This window comes from Nematolebias whitei, chromosome 2 (assembly GCF_014905685.2).
Source record: "Nematolebias whitei isolate Nwh7 chromosome 2, NemWhi1, whole genome shotgun sequence".
In the NCBI taxonomy this organism is placed as follows: domain Eukaryota; kingdom Metazoa; phylum Chordata; class Actinopteri; order Cyprinodontiformes; family Rivulidae; genus Nematolebias; species Nematolebias whitei.
This window is the reverse complement of record NC_056499.1, coordinates 42,813,588-42,822,703: the sequence shown is the minus strand read 5'-3', so window position 1 is coordinate 42,822,703 and position 9,116 is coordinate 42,813,588.

The following is a 9,116-nucleotide window of genomic DNA, read 5'->3' as shown; positions in this document are numbered from 1 at the left end:
AGAAGCCTGAGCGTGTGTGTAAGGTTGAGAGGTACCGACTAGATATAGGCCCAATTTATACAGACATGGCGGGGGGAAACACGGGGCACATTCACTGTTTACATGTATCTGTAGCACAGCACCCCCGCCCCCAATCCATTGTAGTTACCATGCCAGGTCATTAGTTGGAGCTTTGAATTTTGTACATTCACCTAATGCACATGCGTGCTGCCTGGGACAGCTGTCTATAAGGTATTTCCTCTGGGCTGAAAACCCAGCAACAACAAAAGTTTAAAACTGGATTTTGGATACAAGTTGACAGATTTGAAGCCAAATGGACCGCTTCGTCTAACAGCTCGACACCGGTCACTGAGTGGACCAGAATTGACGAGACTGATGTCTGGCTTTCTACTCCGTGATCATCAGCAACTGTTGAACAATGTTACAGGTAAATCTATGTTCTTAATAATGTGTACTTGTGTTTATTTCAGTTAGACAACAACCAAGTTTGTATTTTTATTTTTCCTGCGAGGAAAAGCTATCCTCCTATCAGCATACACCTTGGTCTGAAGCTTGGCGGTGAATGACGTCGAAGAGAGAGAGAGATGTTGGAGCAACTATTCACTTATAATCCCCTCATTTCTTTATTCCAATGCATTTAATGTTTTAAGCTACATTAAGCAAAGGAGTGACAGCCTGTACAAGACAGATTGAATTAAACAGATAAGTCACATTGAGTCTCAAAGACTCATTTACAAGTGAGACCTGTTTGGACAAACAATAAAAAGTGGTGAAAAATGACATAGGGATTGAAGACAAAAAAATTCATAACACGCTCTTAATCTTTGGTTGAAGGTCAACAGCGTGATAATAAAAAAAAATAAAAAATGCAGACAGTCCATGGGGTAGGGGTGGGGGTACAAGGACAGTGAGCAGTCCAGAAACAACAAACAGAGGCACTGCAGAGTTCAGATAAAATCACTCAGTTCAAATTTTTCCCTCTGGAGAGATCCGTACTCACTTGGGGTCTCGAGGACGACCAAGGACAAATAAAAGTCCATGGAATTACTCAGTACGAAGGGAGGGAGGGGCAGAGCTTCATGTTTACAAAATTTCCAGTCAAATTAAGATAAGATGGCCTGTCAAGGCCAGTCGGGGAGCCAAATTCAGATAAAAACGATAGTTTTGGGGACAGGCAGAACTTTAATGACATCTACCTTGAGTTTGTGTCAGTCCACTCGGTTCTAAAATGTCCAAATTAAATAGACACACCAATGGACGGTGCCTGAGAGCAATCCCTGTGATCTGATCCATCCTGCCAAAAGCAATTGAGTCTGGGTGCTCGAGTCATGAGCCAAGCCATCATAAGGCAAGCAGCCTGAACAGGTACAAATTTGATGCAGACAACTTCATTGATTGTAGATAAACCAGGAATCAGCCAAATCCAAAATGCAGGAACCAGTTATCATAAATCCAATTATATATGTGTCCTTAAAATCCATCAATGACAGCAGAGATAGACACATCATCAAGTCTTCCAAGTCGATGAGATATCCAGCTGCGTGCATGCCAACAGGGCAAATCGGCTCACCTAAAGCCTCTCTTCTCTTCAAAGAAATGTTATCAATTGCATTGAGGGACCAACTGACCAAATCCAAATCCATAAATTATGATTTGAAAGATTTGTAGAAGAGAGGCTCTATGCAGTTTCACAGACAGGACAGCGCAAAGCAAAGCAGAGAGGGAGAGTGAGAGGAGGAGACGACATCTCCCCTTGACAAGAGCAAGAGTTGAAGTGATATACAACATGTCATCAGTATCCAGGAAGACAACAGAGATGAATAGTACAGTTCAGTTTACAGTTAGGTTAATGTGTTTTTAAAAGTGTTCAGTTTAATTATCAGTGTTTTGCGACATACAGCTTGTGCTGTTGAATGAATAAATAAGAATTAAACCTGATGTCTTAATTTTCAACTTTAATAACATGCAATGTTTCACATCATCAACAGTTTAAGTCATATAATTTGAATTACATAATGTCCAGATAGCTTCATTTAGCTCAGAAAGCTTAATCACATAACATAAATACTATTTATTGTTGTTACTGCTATTATTTAGCACATTTTGTATGTTATAGTTCAGCACCATGTGTGAAAAATTAAATATATGCTTGCCTTGTTCGATAAATAGCGATATTAGAACTGGATCTGCCTGTTATCTATTCCCAACACTGATTTCAGTCACAGCACCTACATTCCAGCGTAGATTAAATACGAGACCCAAAATATATTCCATCAGTTGTAGCACAGAAAGCAGTATGTTATACTCCAGTGCCGTTGTTGTTGATAGATATATGCCGTTTGTCCATGTGTGCATGAAATACAGTATATGCCTGTAGTGCGCATGTGCTTTAACACCTCTGTGGGAGCTGTTGACATATCATTGGGAGGTCCACCAGAAAACCTCTGCTCTGAGAGGTGGGTTGAAAAACCTCTGGATTCAAAGAGGGGGTGACTGGTGATACGTACTTGGTGATTTGAACAGCTGAACCACAGACATAATAGTGTGGTTTCACTCAAAATACACGCCGTGTAAACGGCCCCATAGTTGGGCTCACCTCAACGCATAGCATGGGCTCTTGAACCAATTTCCTTGAGAGAGGTTGGAGCTTATTCCACTCTGGAGTTGCCCATGGTGAGATGCGTCAAGCTGGTGTGGGTCTACTTGTAACCCCTTGACTTAATGCCTGTGTGTTTAAGTTTTCCCCGGTAGATGAGAGAGTGGCTTCCCTGGGCCTTCAGTTAGGGGGACGGGGTTTGTCTGTTGTTTGTGCCTACGTGCCGAATGGCAGTACAGAGTATCCGGCCTTTTTGGAGTCCTTGGCAGGGGTGTTGGAAGGTGTGCCAACTGGGGATTCCTTTATTCTGCTGGGGGACTTCAATGCCCATGTGGGTAACGACATTGTGACCTGGAGGGGCATGATTGGGATGAACAGACTCTCTGATCTGAACCCAAGCGGTGTTCTGCCATTGGACTTCTGTGCTAGTCATAGTCTGTCCATCATGAACACCACATTCAAACATAATGGTGTCCATAAGTGCACTTGGCACCAGTACACCCTAAGTCATAGATCAATGATTGACTTCATAGTCGTGTCATCTGATTTGCAGCCATTTGTTTTGGACACTCGAGTCAAGAGAGGAGCTGAGCTGTCAACTGATCACTACCTGGTAGTGAGTTGGATCAGATGGTGGGGGAAGATGCCAGACAGATCTGGTAGACCCAAACATGTTGTTAGGGAAGCTGTCAAGCTGACGAAGGAGTCCTATCAGGCCATGTTGGTTGGTGGGACTCCAGAGGTAGCTGAGGAGTACCAGAGGGCCAAACGTTCCGCAGCCTTGGCAGTTGCTGAGGCAAAAGCTCCAATGAAGTAAGAGTTCGGTGAGGCATTGGATAGAGACTCTTGGTAGGCTCTATGGAGATTCTGGCAAACCATCAGGCAGAAGAGGAGGGGAAAGCAGTACTTTACCAACACTGTGTTCAGTGAAGGTGGAGTGCTGTTGACCTCAACAAGTGATGTTATCAGGAAGTGGAATGAATACTTCTTGGACCTTCTCAATCACACCAGCACATTTTCCATGGAAGAAGCAGAGTTGGGTGACTTTGGGGTTGGTCAGCCCATAACCGTGGCTGAGGTCACCATGGTAATTATGAAGCTCTGTGGCAGCAGGGCTCCAGGAGTTTATGAGATTCACCTTGATTTCCTTGAGGCTTTTTATGTTGTGGGGCTGTCTTGGTTGACACGTCTTTGCAACGTCGTGTGGAAATTGGGGGCAGTGTCACTGGCTTGGCAGACTGGGGTGATCGTTCCCCTCTTTTGTTTGATCCAAATATGGAGCATCACTCTTCTTAGCCTCCCTTGTAAGGTCTATTTAGAGTTATTGGAGAAGTGAGTATGATTGTTGGTCAAACCTCAGATCCAGGAGAAACAATGAAAGTTCTGTCCTGGCCGTGGAACACTGGATCAGCTCTTTACCCTCACTAGAGTCCTCAAGGTGTCATGGGAGTTTGCCCAACCAGTCTACATATGTATTGTGGACTTGGAGAAGGTGTTCAACTGTGTTCCTTGGGGTACACTGTGGCGGGAGCTCCGTGAGTATGGGATAGGGGGCCCGTTGTTATGGACTGTTCAGTCCCTATACAAGCAGTGCATAATTTTAGTTCACATTGCCGGTAGTAAATCGGACCCCTTCAGGGTTGGAGTTGGACTCCACCATGGATGCCCATTGTCACCGATTATGTTCATAACTTTTATGGACATAATTTCTCGGTGCAGCCAAGGGATGGAGGAAGTCCAGCTTGGTGGCCTCAGGATTCCATCTCTGCTCTTTGCCTATTATGTGGTCCTATTGGCGTCATCATGCCATGATCTTCAGCACTCACTGGAGCGGTTTGCAGCCGAGTGTGAATTGGCTGGGATGAGAGTCAGCACCTCCAAATCTGAGGCCATGGTCCTCAATCAGAAAAGGGTGGATTGCTCTCTTCATATTGACAGTGAGGTTCTGCCACAAATGGAAGAGTTCAAGTATCTCAGGTTTTTGTTTACAAGTGAAGGAAAAATGGACTGTGAGATTGACAGACGGATTGGTGCAGTATCTGCAGTGTTGCAGACTCTGTACAAGTTCGTTATGTTGAAAAGAGAGCTGAACTGTAAGGCAAAACTCTGTTTACTGGTCAGTCTATGTTCCTACCCTCACCTATGGTCACAAGCTCTAGGTAGTGACCGAAAAAATTATATTGCGGATACAGGAGGTTGAAATGAGTTTCCTCCGCACCGTAGTTGGACTCTCCATTAGAGATATGTTGAGAAGTTCAGTTATCTGGGAGAGACTCAGATTACAACCGCTGCTCCTCCACATTGAGAGGAGCCAGTTGAGGTGGCTTGGGCATCTGGTAAGAATGCTCCCTGGGTGCCTCCCTAGGGAGGTGCTTTGGGCATGTCCAACTGGGAGGAAACTCTGGGGACTAACCAGGATGCACTGGAGAGACAATGTATTTTGGTTGGCCTGGGAATGTGTTGGAATCTTCCCAGAAGAGCTGGAAGTGGTGGCTGTGGAAAGAGATGTCTGGGCCTCCCTGCTCAAGCTGCTGCCCCCGCGACCCGACTTTGGAATAAGTGGAAGATAATGGATGGATGGATGGACATCAAAGCCTGAAATATTAAAGCCTGAAACATTAAATCCGGAAACATAAAAGCCTGAAACAACAAAGCCTGAAACATTAAGCCTTGAAACAATAAAGTCTGAAACATTAAAGTCTGAAGCATTAAATCTTGATTTAATAAATTCTGAAAAATGTAATTCTTAAACATTTGACTAAAACATTAAATCTTGACCCCCAATAATTCTCAGTCAGGTCATCTGGACATTTTTGTTTTTATATAGAGATGTTTCACCCTCTATCCGGAGGGCTTCATCAGTCTGAGGAGTTCCAGTAAACTGTTTCCCCACCAAGCAGTATGATACAACGGCATGCCATACTATTTGAGTGCCATCTAGCGGCTGAAAATGGTAGTGTTCAATATCTTCCATCAGAATGAATGAAAACAGTCATATCTCAGCCAAAAATTGGTTTATAAATATGGAAAAAAATCCATAAATACGTCGCTTCGGCGTACAAGTCGCAGGGCATGCAAATTATGCATTACAACAGATTACAACCGCTGTTCCTCCACATTGAGAGGAGCCAGTTGAGGTGGCTTGGGCATCTGACTGCAACAAAAAAAAGAGAATGACTTATAGGCCAAAATATACGGTAAACACCTCTGAGATAGAACGTCGTTCAGGTTAACTTCTGATCTTTATATTAGAACCAGAACCCTCCTGGTCTCCCATGTGATCAGCTCATTATGGACCTTTAGATTCTGAGCCACTTCAGTTAGAACAGAACAAATCCTGAACCAGACCAGAACCGGATCTTCTTTTGTTGATCCATTAACTTATAATCTGTTTAATTTCATCCTTGTGTTAAATAATCAGACATCTGAACGTTCAGTGGGGTCTGTGGTGTGTGTGTGTGTGCCTTTATTTATGTTACTTTGTAAGGCCCGTTTTTCCAACTTATACTACACTGTGAGGACCAACAGCACCGTATGCACTGCACGCACGTCCACGCTGTCCCACCCAAAATATCTCATGAACAATTGGATGAACTGTAATAAACTTGCAGAAAATAATTGATTTACCCTCTACAACAGAATATTTTTAGATACAACCTAATTCAAGACAGCAGCCACAACCAACTCATCTTAAAAACACAAAAATAACTTAAAAAATAGGCAATTTTACAGATATTGTTGAAATACTTACAACAAATCACCAGCACATATTCTGAACATAATAGATTGTGCAAGATCTTTGATATGAGAGCACGAACTGGAAGTGGCAGAAATGAAGATAAGATTCTCCTTTGAGTGACATGGATGGGTAATATTAGGAATGAGATCATCAGATGTACAGTACAGGTTGAACAACTGGGAGATGAAGTTAGAGAAGAGGCCAGACTGAGATGGTTTGGACATGATCAGAGAGGGAACAGTGTGTATATTGGTAGAAGAATGTTAGAAATGCAGCTGCCAGGAAAAAGACAAAGAGGATGGAGTCAGAGAGGACATGAAGGTAGTTGGATTGAGGACAGAGGATGCAGAGTGAGATGGAGGGGGATGAGCAACCCCCGAATAAGGAACAGACAAAATATTAAGATGAAGAAACAGAAAACAAAGAAGTTGTTGTCACGATTCGATGCACCTCTACAACCCAATCCATCTCAGTCAATACAGCTAACCAGTCTTTAATAAACTATAATATCAAAATTAAATACATTTTATAAAGAGCGTGCTTTTTGGTTCCAGATGAAAATCATTCATAATACATTGTTCAACATGTTACTCAATGTGCAAAGTTATTGCCCAAAACTTTAGAATTATCTTTCTGAGTCTACACTCTGTTATCACAATTGTTCTTGAGTCTGAGTGATTTTAAAGACAATTTTAGAAAGTATTTATCCAGTGTACATGCACAACTAATATCTGTGGTAAGATTGTTGCCTCAGAAAATTGGCAGTTAGCAAGCAGATATATGGTTAGATAGCCACAGATATTGAAATAAAAACTTGGTTGTAAGTGAGAGGCATTTCCACTCTAAATAGTGGAGAGAATTACAAAGTAGCTAAAAGCCCTATTATTTTTGAAAAACCCCTTTCTCACTTCTTGCAGCTTTAGTTAATTATACTTCAGAGATGTAACTAAAAAAGTTAGCAAAAGTAAAAATATATTTGAGGCGATTAAAATCTGCAACCTCATTTCTATAATGCAAAAGTTCTAACCAACAGATCAACATAGAGTTTGACATTTACCATGCACCCCAATTAGTGGTTAATTCGTGAGCTGAAATGTATGTAAGCTTTAATTTAATCAGATATAAATGAATTTAACAAGGATTTGCACTTGATGCAAATACTAGAGAGTTCAACATCGATATCATGCACACATAATTAAATAAATCAACAAATGCTTGAAAAAATAAAACTGGCAGTGAACATGTATGGTATATCATCTTTATTGACTATAGATATAAAACCAAAAACTCTCCTCAACTGGAATGTAGATAAAGGTTTCTAGGTCAGCTCAGTCTTTCTGAGTCAACCTTTCATTATTTCTAGAAGGTGCATATTGCATCAAGGTTGCCTCTTTATGCAGCTTATATTTATTTCTTTGTTAATTTGGGATTTTCAGATACAAACCAACTTCTGCAGAGATGGCCTAGAATTTTAAAGTCGAAGTGGTGCCCATCTGGTGCACCTGTGAGGAGTGGATTGATCCATTAAGTCAATGTGACAGGTTGTACCTGGGGAGATCAGGAGAAAACTCACACACACATCATAGATACACACTGAAAACCAAATGCAAGCACAGTGCAAAAGTGGTTAACAGTGTTTGCATCTTCACTGACATTTGTAGCGTTTTAAACAAGCATTCAGAGGATTTTTCATTAGTAAACTTTTTTCATTAAAAAAAAAAATGTGTAAGAAGAAATACATGCAGTCAGTTTGTGCACATGGTCCAATTAGAGAGCAGAAGGCCAGTGGAGGGAGAAAAAGTTCCCATGCAGCGCATTGGCAATACTAAAAGACCCCCACACACACACACACACACACACACACACATACATGGACACACTCCCCCCCCCCCAACACACACACACACACACGCACACATGCGCTCACTTCCCTTCCTCCCCACACACACACAAACACACACACACAGGGGCTCATACAGCCTGTCTCATAAAGCTTTCTACATGGTCAAACTCCACATGTGTCCTCTGCCCTCACAGTACTGTTCAAGCTGTGAAACAAATGTTGCTAAGGTCACCGAGTTATGAAGGTCATGTGATGCATCATTCATCTTCTGTCATGATGACAGTCCCACCCTATCACCAGGCGTACAATAAAAATAAAACAAAACACACATACACAGCAGAGATAAAAATAAATACTGGATTTTTGGCAAAGAGACAAAACTGTCACTTTCTATCACAGAACAGCCTCCCTGATTAGGGCAGACCACAAATGAACTCTCAATGACATGAATAAATTCATAAAGGTATGACAGCAAATTATGATAAAGGCTTATTTCTTTTGCTTTTGGAATATTTACTATTACGCAATATTAGGAGTGAATACTTTGCAATACTGCCATAGTTTACAACCAGCAAATTAATTTTATCATCCTTTGTAGACATCAGTTATAATTTTCTCATTGTAAGTACAGTTTAATAAAATCACGCTCTTTAATTCCTAATGCAAAGTGAAGATGACTTTCTGCTAATAGAACATTTGTTGGGGTGGGGCTGACACTGGACTTGGACTCTCATTTGAAATTGACAAGTACTGTGGGTTTATTTTCATGTTTTTTAACACATATTTGACAAAAACCAAGATTGTTTTAAAACTGTGTACATATTAATATAATAATAATTGGGGATGCACAATATTATTTCACACAGTATCGGGCGATATTATCGATAAGGTTAAATATCGGACATTGGCCATTCCATCAAAAATGGCACTGTTTATAT